The 15714-nt window shown below is 46.9% G+C and overlaps 1 long non-coding RNA gene across 1 annotated transcript; it reads left to right on the forward strand.

Moving 5' to 3' along the window:
• The first annotated feature begins 5188 nt into the window (after window positions 1–5188).
• Window positions 5189–14486, forward strand: LOC135231284 (uncharacterized). Its single transcript, XR_010321983.1, has 2 exons — window positions 5189–9099; window positions 9140–14486. It is a non-coding gene; the product is annotated as an uncharacterized LOC135231284 (long non-coding RNA).
• The last annotated feature ends 1228 nt before the right edge of the window (window positions 14487–15714 follow it).

Here is a 15714-nt window from a genome sequence, read left to right on the forward strand (position 1 = left end):
TAAAACCAAACTTAAACCTAACCCTAAATGTAAACCTAACCCTAACCCGGACCATAACCTGAACCCTAACCCCTAACCCTAACCCTCACGCTTAACATAAACTTCACCCTAACTCTAACCCTAAAACTAAATATAACACTAAATCTCCGCCTAACCCTGACCCTAACCCTAATCCTAACCATAAACCTAACCCAAACCTGAACCTAACTCTAACCCTAACCCTAATCCTAACCCTAAAACTTACCCTACACACTCAGCTTAAATGGAAACCTAGAACTAACCCTCACCCTAACATCTAAACCTAACCCCAACCCTTAACCTAACCCTATCTCTAACCTTAACCTAGCCCTAAACCTAACAATGACTTAACCCTAACATGTACTCTAAACCTAAGCATAAACCTAAACTTAACCCTAAACCTAATCCTAACCTTAACCCTAACCCTAACACCTAACGCTAACCTGAGCTCAACACTCGCCCTTAACTTTAAATGCACCCTAACACTAACCCTAAACTGAACCCTAACCCTAACCCTAACCCTAAGCCTAAACCTGACCCTAGCATTAACCCAAACACGTAAACCTGACCCTAATACTAACCCTAAATCTAACCCTAACCTTAACGCAAACACGTAACGCTAACACTAGTCCTAACCCTCATCCTTAAAGTATGCTTCACCCTAAACGTAAGCCTAAGCCTAACCTGAAACTAAACCTAACCCTAAACTATCCCCTCAGTCTAGCCCTAACCCTAAACCTAACCCTAACCCTAACTCTAACCATACCCCTAACCATAACACTCTAAAACATCAGCTAAACTGTAAACCTAACACTAACTATCACCTGAATCGCTAACCCTTTCCCTAATCCTACCCCTATCCCTAATCCTAACCTTAACCTTGACCTAATCCTAACCCTTACCCTAACCCTAAACTTAACACTAACCTTAACTCGAACTTAACCCTAACCCTCACAATAACTCTAAACCTGACCCTAACCCTAAGCCTAAACCCTAGCACTAACTCTAACTCTAAACCTAACCCTAACCCTAACCTAGCCCTACCCTTTACCGTAAACCTAGCCTAAACCCTAACTACCTTCAACCTAACCCTGACACTAACCTTAAGCATAACTCTAACCTTAACCCTAACCCTGACTATTAACTGAAACTTCACCCTAACCATAAGCCTAACTCTAACTCTAACCCTAACCATAACAATTACCCTAAACCTTCACCTTCAATGTAAACCTAAACCTAACCCTTAACCGTATCCCCAACCCTAAACCTAATGCTATCTATCCCTCACATTATCCCTAACCCTAACCCGAAGACGAACAGTAACCCTAATCTAACGCTAACCCTAACATTAACCCTAAACTTAACCCTTCCCTAACCATAAACCTAACCCTAACACCCTAAACCTAAACTCTAACACTAACTAGAATCCAAACCCTAATGCAAACCCTTATCCTAACCCTCACCCTTAACCTAAACTTCACACTAACCCTAAACCTAAACCTAATCTGAACATAACCACTAACCCTAACCTGAACCCTAAACCTAACCTTAGCACTAACATGAACACAAACCCAAAGTCTAGCCCTAAGCCTAAAAATAACCCTCACCCTATCCTAAACTTCATCCAAACCCTAACGCTAACCTTAGTCCTAAACCTAAACCTAAACCTAACCCAACCCCTAACATTAAATCTAACTCTAACCATAATGTTAGTCCACCTGTAACCCTAAACCTAACCCTTAAAATACCCCTCAACCTAACCCTAAACCTAATCCTAACCCTAGACCTAATCCTAACCCTAACCCGTACTCTAACCTTGACCCTAAATAGAACACTAACTCTACCCCTAAACCTGAAACTAAAGCTAAATCTTACCCTACACCTAACCCTAAACGTAAACCTACCCCTAACTCTATGTCTAACGATAATCGGGACACTTAGCCTAAACCCTCGCCTTAAATGTAAAACTAACCGTAACACTCACTCTAACCCCTAACGGTATCCCACAACCCTTACCCTAATGCTATCCCTAACCCTAACACTAACCTGAACACCTAAGCCCTAATGATAACCCTAACCCTAACCCCAAACCTAACCCATAACACCAAAACCTAACCCTAACCTTAAAGGTAGCTCTCACCCTAACTCTAACTCTAACACTAACCCGAAACCTAATCATAAACCTAACCCTAACCCTAAACCAATCCTAACCATGACCAGAACCACAATGCCTAACCAGAACCCTCACCCAAACCCTAACCCTAAACTACACCTCTAACACCTAACACCTTACCGTAACCATAATCCTAACCCTACCCAACCCTAACCCTAAACCTAAACCTCACCCCAACCACAACGCCTAACACAAAACGTAACCCTAACCCTAACTGTAACACTAAACTTAACCCTAACCTTAAACATAACCCTAACCCTAAAACTAAACAGAACCCGTAAACTTAACCCTAACACGAAACACAACCTTAACACGAACCTGAAAACTAACCCAAACCTTAGCCATAACCCTAACCCTAACCCTCACCCTAACTTAAACTTCACCCTATCCCTAACCTAAAGCTCACCCTAATTCTAATTATGTTTAGTTTTAGGGCTAGGGTTAGGGTGAAGTTTATGTTAACCTAATTCTAAACCTATCCCTACCCCTAAACCTAACCCTAACCTTAACCTTGGCCCACCTGGAACCCTAAAACTAACGCTTACAATAACTCGGACCCTAACCCTCACCCTAAACCTAATCCTAATCCTAACCCTGACCATAACCCTAACCTAACCTTAACCCTAACTTTAACCCTACGATAAACTCAAACCTAACCCTAACCCCGAACAATAACTCTAACCAAAATTTCACCCTACCCATAACCCTAAACCTACCCTAACTTCATTCAAATCCTAACCCTAACCAAAACTAAAGCTAACCCTAAACCTAACGCAAACCCTAACCCTGACCCTAACCTGAACCCTTACCCCTAACCCTAACCCTAACCCTCACGCTTAACATAAACTTCACCCTAACCCTAGCCCTAAAACTAAACATAATACTAAATCTCCCCAACCCTGACCCTAACCCTAATCCTAACCATATACCTAAGCCTAACCTTAAACATAATCCTAACCCTGACCCTAAATCTATCTCTAACCCTAATCCTAACCCTAAAACTTACCCTACACACTCAGCTTAAATGGAAACCTAGCACTAACCCTCACACTAACATCTAAACCTAAACCCTACCCTTAACCTAATCTTATCTCTAACCTTTACCTAGCCCTAAACCTAACCATGACTTAACCGTAACACTTACCCTAACCCTAAAACTAATCTTAACCCTAATCCTAATCCTAACCTTAACCCTAACCCTAACCCTAACCCCAACACTAACCCTAAGCTCAACCCTCACACTTAACTTAAACTGCACCCTGACCCTAACCTTAAACTAAACCCTAACCCTAAAGCTAACCCTAACATTAACCCAAACACCAAAACCTAACCCTGACACTAACACTAACCCTAAACTTAACCCTAACCTGATCCTAACCTTAACCCAAACACCTAACTCTAATATTTACCCTGACGCTAATCTTAACTTAACTTTCACCCTATACATAAGCATAACCCTAAAATTAAACCTAACCCTAAACTATCCCCTCAGTCTAGCCCTAACCCTAACTCTAACTCTAACCCTGACCCTAACCGTAACACTGTAAAACATCAGCTTAACTGTAAATCTAACACTAACCCTCACACGAACCCTAACCCTTTCCCTAAACCTAACCCTATCCCTAGCCCTAACCCTAACCCTGACCTAAACATAACCCTTACCCTAACCCTAAACTTAACCCTAACCTTAACTCTACCCTAACCCTAACACTAACAAAAACTCTAAACCTGACCCGAACCCTACCCCTAAACCCTAGCACTAACTCTAACTCTACACCTAATCCTAACCCTAACCTAGACGTACCCTTGACCGTAAACCTAGCCTTAACCCTAACCTTACCCCTATCCTATCCCTAACCCTAAACCTAACCCTAACACTAATCTTAATCCTAACTCTAACCTTAACCCTAACCCTTACCCTAACCCTCACTATTAACTGAAAATTCACCCTAACCCTAACCCTAACTCGAACTCTAACCCTAACCATAACACTTACCCTAAACCCTCACCTTAACTGTAAACCTAACACTAAACCTCACCCGAACCCCTAACCGAATCCCCAACCCTAAACCTGCCGCTATCCCTAAACTTATCCCTAACCCTAACCCAAACACGAACAGTAACACTAATCTAATACTAACCCTTACATTAACCCTAAACTTAACCCTACCCTAACCATAAACCTAACCCTAACACCCTAAACGTAAACTCTAACACTAAGTATAATCCTCACCGTAATCCTAACCCTTACCTTGACCCTCACTATGAACCTAAACATCACTCTAACCCTGAACCTAAACCTAACACTAACCCTAAACGTAACTCCTAACACTAACCCGAACCCTAAAACTAACCTTAACACTAACCTGAACACAAAATCAAACTTCAGCCCTAATCATAAGAATAACCCTCACCCCGTCCTAAGGTTCATCCAACACTAACCCTAACCTTCACCCTAAACCTAAACCTAACCCAAACCCTAACCTTAAACCAAACTCTAACCATAACACTACTCCACCTGTAACCCTAAAACTAAGCCTTACATTAGCCCTGAACCTAACCCTAGACCTAACCCTAATCCTAACCCTAACCCTAACTCTAAGCTTGATCCTAAATAGAACACTAACTCTAATTCTAAACCTGAACCTAAACCGAAATCTTACCCTACACCTAACCCTAACCCTGAACCTAACCCTAACTCTAACCCTAAGAATAACACTGACCCTAAACCCTCACCTTAACTGTAAAACTAACCGCAACCCTCACCCTAACCCCTAACCGTATCCCCCAACCCTAACCCTAATGCTATTCCTAACCCTAACACTAACCTGAACCCCTAAGCCCTAACGATAACCCTAACCCCTAACCCAAACCCTAACCCCTAACACCAAAGCCTAACCCAAACCTTAACCCTAAGTCTCACCCTAACTCTAACTCTAACATTAACCTGAAACCTAATAATAAAGCTAACCCTAACCCTAAACCAAACCTAACCATGACCAGAACCACAATGACTAACCGGAACCCTCACCCAAACCCTAACCCTAAACTAAAACTCTAACCCTTAACACCTTACCATAACCAGAATCCTAACCCTACCCAACCCGAACCCTAAACCTAACCCTCACCCAAACGACAAAGACTAACACAAACCGTGACCCTAATCCTAACCATAACACTAAACTTAACCCTAACCTAAAATTTAACCCTAACCCTAAAACTAAAAAGAACCCGTAAACTTAACCCTAACCCTAAACATAACCTTAACACTAACCTGAAACCAAACTCAAACCTTAACCATAACCCTAAAACTAACCCTCAGCCTATCTTAAACTTCACCCTATCCCTAAGCTAAAGCTCACCCTAACTTTAACCTTAACCCTACCCCTAAATCAAACCCTAAACTTAACCTTGGCCCACCTGTAGTACCCTAAACCTAACCCTTACAATAACTCTGACCCTAACCCTCACCCTTACCCTAACCCTAACTGTAACCCTCACCCTTAACCTAAACTTCACACTAACCCTAAATCTAAACATAACCCTACCCCCAAACATAACCCCTAACCCTAATCCAAACGCTAAACCTAACCTTAACACTAACCTGAACACGAACCCAAACTCTAGCCCTAACCTTAAAAATAACACTCACCATATCGTAAACTTCATCCAAACCCTAACCCTAAATCTAAACCTAACCCAAACCCTAAACTTAAACTTTAACCATAACGCTAGTCCACCTGTAACCCTAAACCTAACCCTTACAATAGCCCTGAACCTAACAATAACCCTTACCCAAAACCCTAACCCAAATCCTAACCCGAAGCCTAAACCGAAGGCTAACGTGAACCCAAACCCGAACCCTAAACACAAACCATATCACTAGCCCTAGCCCTAGGCCCTAGCCCAAGTCCTAGCCCTAGCCCTAGCCCTAACCCTAACACTAACTCGAACCCTAAAACCTAACCCTAAACATTAACCCTAACCCTGAACACTAACCCTAACACTAACCGCTAACCCTAAACCCAAACCCTAAAAACTAACCCTAACCCTGAACACTAACCCTAACACTAACTGCTAACCCTAAACCCTAACCCTAACCCTAAACCCTAACACTAACCCTAACACTAACCATGAACCCTAACCCTAAACTCTAACCATCAGCCTAACCCAAAACCCTAACCCTAACCCTAAACTCTAGCCCTAAAACCCTAGCCCTAGACCTAGCCCTAACACCAAGCCCTAGCCCTAGCCCTAACCCTAACCCTAACCTCTAACCTCTAAAACTAACCCTAGCCCTAACCCTAAACCCTAAATCCTAACCCTAAACCCAAACCCTAAACCTAACCCTGACTCTAACCCCTAACCCTGACCCAGACCCTGACCCTAAACCGTGACAATGACCCTAAACCCTGACCATGACCCTAACCCTGACCGTGACCCTAACCCTGACCCTAAACTCTGACCCTGACACTAAACACTGACTCTGACCCTGACCCTAAACTCTATCACTAAACACTAAACCCTAACCCCTAGCCCTAACACATAGCCCTAACCTTACCCCAACCCTAATCCTAAACCCTAAACCCTAACCATAAAAACAAACCCTAAACCTAACCCTGACCCTAACCCCTAACCCTGACCCTGACCCTGACCCTAAACCCTGACCATAAACCCTGACCCTGACACTAAAAACTGACCCTGACCCTAAACTCGAACACTAAACCCTAAAACCTAACCTTAACCCCTAAACCCGATCCCGAACCATAACCCTAACACTAAACTAAACCCTAAACCCTAACCTGTGTAGGGAGTGAGGAGGTGGGAGGGACTAGGCTGGGCGCTGTGAAGGGACTCAGGAGGTGGGAGAGACCATGCAGGGCCCTGTATAGAGAGTGAGAGACCAGGCAGGGCACTGTATAGGGAGTAAGATGGTGGGACAAAAGAGACAGAAACCTGTGTAGGGAGTGAAGAGCTGAGAGACCAGACAGAGACCTTTGTAGGGAGTGAGGAGGTGGGTGAGACCAGGCAGGGCCCTGAGTAGGGAGAGAGGAGATGGAAGAGACCAGGCAGGGACAGGTGTAGGAAGTGAGGAGGTGGGAGGGACCAGGAAGGGCCCTGTGTAAGGAGTGAGGATGTGGAAGAGAACAGGCAGAGAACTGTGTAGGGAGTAAGGAGGTGGGACAGACCAGGCAGAGACCTTTACAGGGATGGAGGAGGTGGGAGAGAAAAGGCGGGGCCCTGAGTAGGGAGTGAGGAGCTGGGAGCAACCAGGCACGGCCATGTCTAGGGAGTGAGGAGGTGGGAGAGGTCAGGCAGGGACCTGTGTAGGGAGTTAGGCCTTAGGAGAGACCAGGCAGAGACCTGCATAGGGAGTGAGGAGGTGAGAGAGACCAGGTAGGATGCTGTGTAAAGAGTGAGGATGTAGGAGAGACCAGGCAGGGCCCTGTGTAAGGAGTGATGAGGTGGGAGAGACGAAGCAGGGACCTGTGTAGGGAGTGAGGAAGTGGGAGAGGCCAGGCAGAGACCTGTGTAGGGAGTGAGGAGGTGGGAGAGAATAGGCAGAAACCTGTGTAGGGATTGAGAAGATGGTAGACAGCAGGCAGGGCCCTGTGTAGGGAGTGAAGAGGTGGGAGAACCATTCAGAGACCTGCATAGGGAGTGAGGAGATGGGAGAGACCAGGAAGGGCCCTCCGTAGGGAGTGAGTTGGCCAGAGATCAGGCATGTCCCTGTATGGAGTAAGGATATGGGAGAGACCAGGCAGGGCCCTGTGCAGGGAGTTAGGAGGTGGGAGAGAAGAGGCAGAGAAGAGTGTAGGGAGTGAGGAGGTGGGACAGACCAGGCAGGGCTCTGTGCATAGAGAAGATGGGAGACACCAGACAGGGCCCTGTGTAGGGAGTGAAGAAGAGGGAGACCCAGGCAGAGTCCTGCTTAGGGAGTGAGGAGATGGGAGAGACCAGGCAGAGCCAAGTATAGGGAGTGAGGAGATGGGAGAGACCAGGCAGGCCCTGTGTAAGGAGTGATGAGGTGGGAGAGACCAAGCAGGACCCTGTGCAGGGTGTGAGGGGGAGGGAGCATCCAGGCAGGGCCCTGTGGAGGGAGTGAGGTGTTGGGAGAGACCACACAGGTCCTGTGTAGGGAGCGAGAATGTGCCAGAGATCAGGCAGGGCCCTGTGTAGAGAGTGAGGAGGTGGGAGAGAACAGACAGAGACATATGTAGGGAGTAAGCAGAAGGGAGACACCAGGCAGGGCCCTCTGTAGGGAGTGAGGAGGAGGGACATACCAGGCAGGGCCCTGTGTAAGGAGTGAGGAGGTGGGAGAATCCAGGCAGACACCTGTGTAGGGAGTGAGGAGCTGGAAGAGACCAGGCAGGGACCTGTGTAGGTCCTGAGGAGGTGGGAGAGGCCAGGCAGCGTCCTGTGTAGGGAGTGAGAAGGTGGGAGAGACCAGGCAGGGCCCTATGTTGGGAGTGAGGATGCAGGAGAGAAGAGGCAGAGATGTGGGAGAGACCAGGCAAAGACCTGTGAAGGGACTGAGGAGGTGGGAGAGACCTGGCAGGGCCCAGTGTAGGGAGTGAGTATCTTGGAGAGAAGAGGCAGAGACCTGTGTAGGGATTGAGAAGAAGGAGAGACCAGGCCGGGCCCTGTGTAGGGAGTGAGGAGGTGGGAGAGGCCAGGCAGAGCCCTGTGTAGCGAGTGAGGTGTTAGGAGAGACCAGGCAGGGCCCTGTGTAGGGAGTGATGAGGTGAGAGAGACCAGGTAGGACCCTGTGTACAGAGTGAGGATGTGGAAGAGAACAGGCAAGGCTGTGTGTAGGAAGTAAGGTGGTGGAGATACCAGTCAGGGACCTGTGTAGGGATTGAGGAAGTGGGAGAGACCAGGCAGGACCCTGTGTAGGGAGTGAGGAGGTGGGAGAGACCATCAGGGCCCTGTGTAGGGAGTGAGGAGGTGATAGAGAACAGGTAAGGCCCTGCATACACAGTGAGGAGTTGGGAGAGACCACCCAGATACCTGAGTAGGGAGTCAGGATGTGGGAGAGATCAGGCAGAGCCCTGTGTAGGAAGTGAGGTGTTAGGAGAGACCAGGCAGGGCCCTGTGTAGGGAGTGAGGAGGTGGGAGAGACCAGGCAGTGGCTTGTTTAGGGAGTGAGCAGGTGCGAGAGAACATCAGGGCCCTGTGTAGGGAGTGAGGAGGAGGGAGAAAACAGGCTAACACCTGTGTATGTAGTAAGGAGGTGGGAAAGACCACCCAGAGACCTGTGTAGGGATTGAGGAATGGGAGGGAACAGGCAGAGAACTGTGTAGGGAGTGAGGAGGTAGCAGAGACCAGGCAAGGCCCTGTGTAGGGAGCGAAGAGGTGGAGAACCAGGCAGAGTCCTGCATAGGGAGTGAGAAGGCGAGAGAGGACAGGCAGAGCCCTGCGTAGGGAGTGAGGAGGTGGGATTGACTAGGCAGGACCCTGGGTAGGGTGTGAGGAGGTGGGAGATTCCAGGCAGGGCCCTTTGTAGGGAGTGAGGTGTTGGGAGAGACCAGGCAGAGTCCTGTGTAGGGAGTGAGGATTTGGGAGAGACCAGGCAGGGCCCTGTGTATGGCCTGAGGAGGTTAGAAATACCAGGCAGGGCCCTGAGTAGGGAGTGAGGAAGTGGGAGAGAAGAGGCAGGGCCCTGTCTAGGGATTGAAGAGGTGGGAGAGAACAGGCAGAGACCCTTGTAGGGAATGGGGAGGTGGGAGAACCATGCCGAGACCTGTGTAGGGATGGAGAAGGTGGGAGGGACCAGTTAGGGCCCTGTGTGTGCAGTCAGGATGTGAGAGAGAGGAGGCAGGGCCCTGTGTGAATTGAGGATGGGGGAGAGGCCAGGCAGGGCCCTGTTTAGGGAGTGAGGAGGTGGGAGAGATCATCAGGGCCCTGTAAAGGGAGTGAGGAGGTGAGAGAGGCCAGTCAGGGACCTGTGTAGGGAGTTAGGCGTTAGGAGAGACCAGGCAGGGCCCTGTGTAGGGAGTGAGGAGGTGGGAGAGACCAGGCAGAGACCTGCATAGGGAGTGAGGAGGTGAGAGAGACCAGGTAGGATGCTGTATAAAGAGTGAGGATGTAGGAGAGACTAGCCAGAGCCCTGTGTAGGGAGTAAGGAGGTGGAGAGACCAGGCAGGGTCCTGTTTAGGGAGTGAGGAGGTGGGAGAGATCATCAGGGCCCTGTAAAGGGAGTGAGGAGGTGGGAGAGACCACCCAGATACCTGTGTAGGGACTGAGGAGGTGGGAGAGAAAAGACAGAGCCCTGTGTAGGGAGTGAGGAGGTGGGAGATACCAGGCAGGGCCCTGTGTAGGGAGTGAGGAGGTGGCAGGGAGCAGTCAGAGACCTGTGTAGGGAGTGAGGAGGTGGCAGAGACCAGGCAGGGCCCTGTCTAGGGAGTGAGGAGTTGGAAGAGACCAGGCAGAGACCTGTGTACTGAGTCAGGAGGTGGGAAAGAACAGGCAGGACTGTGTTTAGCAAGTGAGGGGGTGAGAGAGAATAGGCAGAAACTTGTGTAGGGAGTGAGAAGATGGAAGACAGCAGGCAGGGCCCTGTGTAGGGAGTGAAGAGGTGGGAGAAACATTCAGAGACCTGAATAGGGAGTGAGGAGTTCAGGCAAGTCCCTTTGTATGGAGTAAGGATGTGGGAGAGACCAGGCAGGGCCCTGTGCAGGGAGTGAGGAGGTAGGAGAGATCAGGCAGGGACTGGTGTAGGGAGTGAGGAGGTGGGAGAGACCAGGCAGGGCCCCGTGTAGGAAGTGAGGAAGTGGGAAAGAACAGGCAGAAAGCTGTGTATGGAGTGAGAAGATGGGAGACACTAGCCAGGGCCCTGTGTAGGGAGTGAAGAGGTGGGAGAACAAGGCAGGGTCCTGCATAGAGAGTGAGGAGGTGGGAGAGGACAGGCAGAGCCCTGCTTAGGGAGTGAGGATGTGGGAGAGACAAAGCAGGGCTCTTTGTAAGGAGTGATGAGGTGGGAGAGACTAGGCAGGACCCTGCTAGGGGTTATTGATATTGTAAGGGTTAGGTTTAGGGTTAGGGTAGGGGTAAGTTAGGGTTAAGGCTAGCTTTACTGTAAAGGGTGGGGCCAGGTTAGGGTTAGGGTTAGGTTTAGAGTTCGAGTTAGATCTAGGGTTTAGGGTTAGGGTTAGGGTCCGGTTTAGAGTTATTGTTAGGTTTAGGGTTAGGGTTAGGGTAGAGTTAAGGTTAGGGTTAAGTTTAGGGTTAGGGTAAGGATTAAGTTTAGGTCAGGGTTAGGGTTAGGATGAGTGATAGGGTTAGGGAAAGGGTTAGGGGTTCGTGTGACGGTTAGTGTTACATTTACAGTTAAGCTGATGTTTTAGGGTGTTACTGCCAGGGTTAGGGTTAGAGTTAGGGTTAGGGTTAGGGCGAGAGTTAGAGGATAGTTTAGGGTTAGGTGTAATTTTAGGGTTAGGGTTAGGCTTAGGTTTAGGGTGAAGTTTAGGTTAAGGATGAGGGTTAGGATTAGGCTTTGGTGTTTAGGTTAAGGTTAGCGTTACATTTAGGGTTAGGCTTAGTGTTAGGTTTTGCGTTAAGTGTTTGGGTTAATGTTAGGGTCAGGTTTAAGGTTAGGTTTAGGGTTAGGGTTAGTGTTTGGTTTAGGGTTAGGGTTAGGGTGAAGTTTAAGTTAAGGGTGAGTGTTGAGCTTAGGGTTAGTGTTGGGGTTAGGGTTAGGGTTAAGGTTAGAATTAAGTTTAGGGTTAAGGTCAGGTTTAGAGTTAGGGTAAGTGTTAGGGTTAAGTCATAGTTAGGTTTAGGACTAGTTTTTAGTTAGAGATAGGGTTGGGTTCAGGGTTGGGCTTAGGTTTAGATGTTAGGGTGAGGGATAGTGCTAGGTTTCCATTCAAACTGAGTGTGTAGGGTAAGTTTTAGGGTTAAAGTTAGAGTTAGAGTCAGGGTTAGGTTTAAGTTTAGTGTTGGGATTATGTTTATGGTTAGGGTCAGGGTTGGGGAGATTTAGTGTTTAGGGTTACAGTGAATTTATGTTCTGCGAGAGGGTTAGGGTTAGGGGTTTGGGTTCGGGTTAGGGGTTTGGGTTAGAGTCAGGGTTAGGGTTAGGTTTAGGGTTAGGGTTAGGTTTAGTGTTAGTGTTAGTTTTGCTTAGGGTTAGGGTTTGAATGAAGTTAGGGTAGGCTTAGCGTTATGCTTAGGGTGAAATTTTGGTTAAGGGTGAGGGTTCGGCTTAGGCTTAGGGTTAGAGTTAGGGTCAGTGGTTAGGGTTAGGTTTAGGGTTAAGGTTAGGTTTAGGCTAAGGATTAGGGTTAGAGTTACGGTTAAGGGTTAACATTTCAGTTAGGTTTAGGTTAGGGTTATAATTAGGGTTAAGTTTAGGGTTAGGGTAAGAGTGAGAGTTACATTTACAGTTAAGATGAGGGTTTTGGGTAAGTGTTACAGTTAAGATTAGGGTTAGGGCTAGGGTTAGGGTTAGAGTTAGGTTTAAGATTATGGTAGGCTTAAAGATAGGGTTAAGGTTAGGTTAGGGTTAGGGTCAGGGTTAGGATTAGAATTAGGTTTAGGGTGAGGATTAGGGTCAGAGTTATTGTAAGGTTTAGGTTTAGGGTTACAGGTGGGCCAAGGTTAAGGTGAGGGTTAGGTTTAGGGGTAGGGTTAGGGTTAAAGTTAGAGCGAGTTTTAGGTTAGGAATAGGGTGAAGTTTAAGACAGGGTGAGGGTTAGGGTTATGGCTAAGGTTTGGGCTTGTTTTCAGGTTAGTGTTAAGGTTATGTTCAGGGTTAGGTTTAAGTTCATGGGTTGTGTTTAGTTTTAGGGTTAGGGTTAGATTTAAGGTTAGGGTTAAGTTTAGTGTTACGGTTAGGGTAAGGGTTACGGTTGTGTTAGGCGTTGTGGTTGGGGTGAGGGTTAGGTTTAGGGTTAGGGTTGGGTAGGGTTTGGATTATGGTTATGGTAAGGTGTTAGAGTTAGAGGTGTAGTTTAGGATTAGGTTTTGGGTGAGGGTTCCGGTTAGACCTTGTGGTTCTGGTCATGGTTAGGTTTGGTTTAGGGTTAGGGTTAGGTTCATGATTAGGTTTCGGGTTAGTGTTAGAGTTAGGGTGAGAGTTAGGGTTAAGGTTTTTGCTAGGCTTTCGCTTTGGTGTTAGGGTTTGGGTTAGGGTTAGGGTTATCATTAGGGCTCAGGGGTTTCAGGTTAGTGTTAGGGTTAGGGTTAGGGATAGCATTAGGGTTAGCGTTGTGGGATACGGTTAGGGGTTAGGGTGAGGGTTACGGTTAGTTTTACAGTTAAGGTGAGGGTTTAGGGTAAGTGTTATGATTAGGGTTAGAGTTAGAGTTAGGGTTAGGTTTAGGGTTAGGGTTAGGTGTAGGGTAAGATTTAGGTTTAGGTCCAAGTTGAGGGTTAGACTTAGTGTTCTATTTAGGGTCAAGGTTAGAGTTAGGGTTAGGGTTAGGATTAGGTCTAGGATTAGGATTAAGTTTAGGGTTAGGTTCAGGGCTATTGTAAGTGTTCGGTTTAGGGTTACAGATGGACTAGCGTTATTCTTAGAGTTAGGTTTAAGGTTAGGGTTTGGGTTAGGTCTAGGTTTAGGGTTAAGGTTATGGTTAGTGTTTGGATGAAGTTCAGGATAGGGTGAGGGTTATTTTTATGGTGAGGGCTAGGGTTTGGGTTTGTGTTCAGGTTAGTGTTAAGGATAGGTTTAGGGTTCGGTTAGGGTTAGGCGTTATGTCTAGGGTCAGCGTTAGGTTAGGTTTAGGGTTAGTGTCAAGTTTAGGTTAAGGGTGAGGGTTATGATAAGGGTTAGGATTATAGACGGTGTTAGACGTTAGGTTTCGGGTGTTAGGGTTAGGTTTATGGTTAGGGTAGATTTAAGTTTAGGTTTAATATTAGGGTTAGGGTTAGATTTGGGTTACTGTTCGTATTAGGGTTAGGGTTAGGGATAAGTTTGGGGCTAGCGTTAGGTTTAGGGTTGGGGATACGGTTAAGGATTAGGGTGAGGGTTAGGGTTAGGTTTACAGTTAAGGCGAGGGTTTAGGGTAATTGTTATGGTTAGGGTTAGAGTTAGAGTTAGGCTTAGGGTTAGGGTGAAGTTTCAGTTAGTAGTCAGGGTTAGGCTTAAGGTTAGAGTAGGGTTAAGGTTAGTGTTCGGGTTAGGTATAGCGTTAGGGTATGGGTAGGGGTAAGGTTAGGGTTAAGGCTAGGTTTACGGTAAAGGGTAGGGCTAGCTTAGGGTTAGATTTAGAGTTAGAGTTAGTGCTAGGGTTTAGGATTATGGTTATGGTCAGGTTTAGAGTTATTGTTAGGGTTAGGGTAGAGTTAAGGTTAGGGTTAATTTAGGGTTAGAGAAAGGGTTAGGTTTAGGTCTGGGTTAGGTGTAGGATGCGGGGTAGGGTTAGGGTTAGGGGTTCATGGGAGGGTTAGTGTTAAGTTTCCATTAAGCTGATGTTTTAGGGTGTTACTGTTAGGGCTAGGGTTAGCATTAGGTTTAGGGTCAGGGCTAGAGTTAGGGGATAGTTAAGGGTTAGCTTTACTTTCAGGGTTAGGGTTAGCCTTAGGTTTAGGGTGAAGTTTAGGTTAAGGATGAGGGTTAGGGTTAGGGTTAGGCATTTGGGTTAAGGTTAGGGTTAGGTTTAGGATTAGGCTTAGGGTTAGGGTTAGGTGTTTGGGTTAATGTTAGGGTCAGGTTTAGGGTTCGGCTTAGGGTTAGGGCTACAGCTAGGGTAAAGTTTAATTGAAGGGTGAGGGTTGAGCTTAGGGTTAGCGTTAGGGGTTAGGGTTAGAGCTTAGGTTAGGATTAAGTTTAGGGTTAAGGTTAGGTTTAGATTTAGGGTTAGGGTTAGTGTTAGGGTTAAGTCATGTTTAGGTTTAGGGCTAGGTGAAGGTTATAGATAGGGTTAGGTTAAGGGTTGAGGTTAGGTTTAGATGGTAAGATGAGGGTTAGTGCTAGGTTTCCATTGAAGCTGAGTGTGTAGGGTAAGTTTTAGGGTTAGGATTAGGGTTAGAGTTAGAGTTAGGGTCAGGGTTAGTTTTGAGTTTAGAGTTAGGGTTACGTTTATGGTACGGTCAGGGTTAGGGGAGATTTAGTGTTACGTTTAGTTTTAGGGTTAGGGTTACAGAGAAGTTTATGTTAAGCGAGAGGGTTGGGGTTAGGGGTTTGGGTTCAGGTCAGAGTCAGGGTTAGGGTTAGGTTTAGGGTTAGGGTTACGTGTAGTGTTAGTGTTAGTTTTGCTTAGGGTTCGGGTTTGAATGAAGTTAGGGTACGCTTAGCGTTATGCTTAGGGTGAAATTCTGGTTAAGGGTGAGGGTTCGGCTTAGGGTTAGGGTTAGAGTTAGGGTCAGTGGTTAGGGTTAGGTTTAGGGTTAAGGTTAGTTTTAGGCTAAGGATTAGGATTAGAGTTAGGGTTAAGGGTTAGCATTTCAGTTAGGTTTAGGTTAAGGTTCTAATTAGGGTTAAGTTTAGGGTTAGGGTAAGAGTTAGAGTTACATTGACAGTTAAGGTGAGGGTTTTGGGTAAGTGTTACCGTTAAGGTTAGGGTTAGGGCTAGGGT

The sequence above is a fragment of the Loxodonta africana genome, chromosome 4, assembly GCF_030014295.1.
Source record: "Loxodonta africana isolate mLoxAfr1 chromosome 4, mLoxAfr1.hap2, whole genome shotgun sequence".
NCBI classification, from domain to species: domain Eukaryota; kingdom Metazoa; phylum Chordata; class Mammalia; order Proboscidea; family Elephantidae; genus Loxodonta; species Loxodonta africana.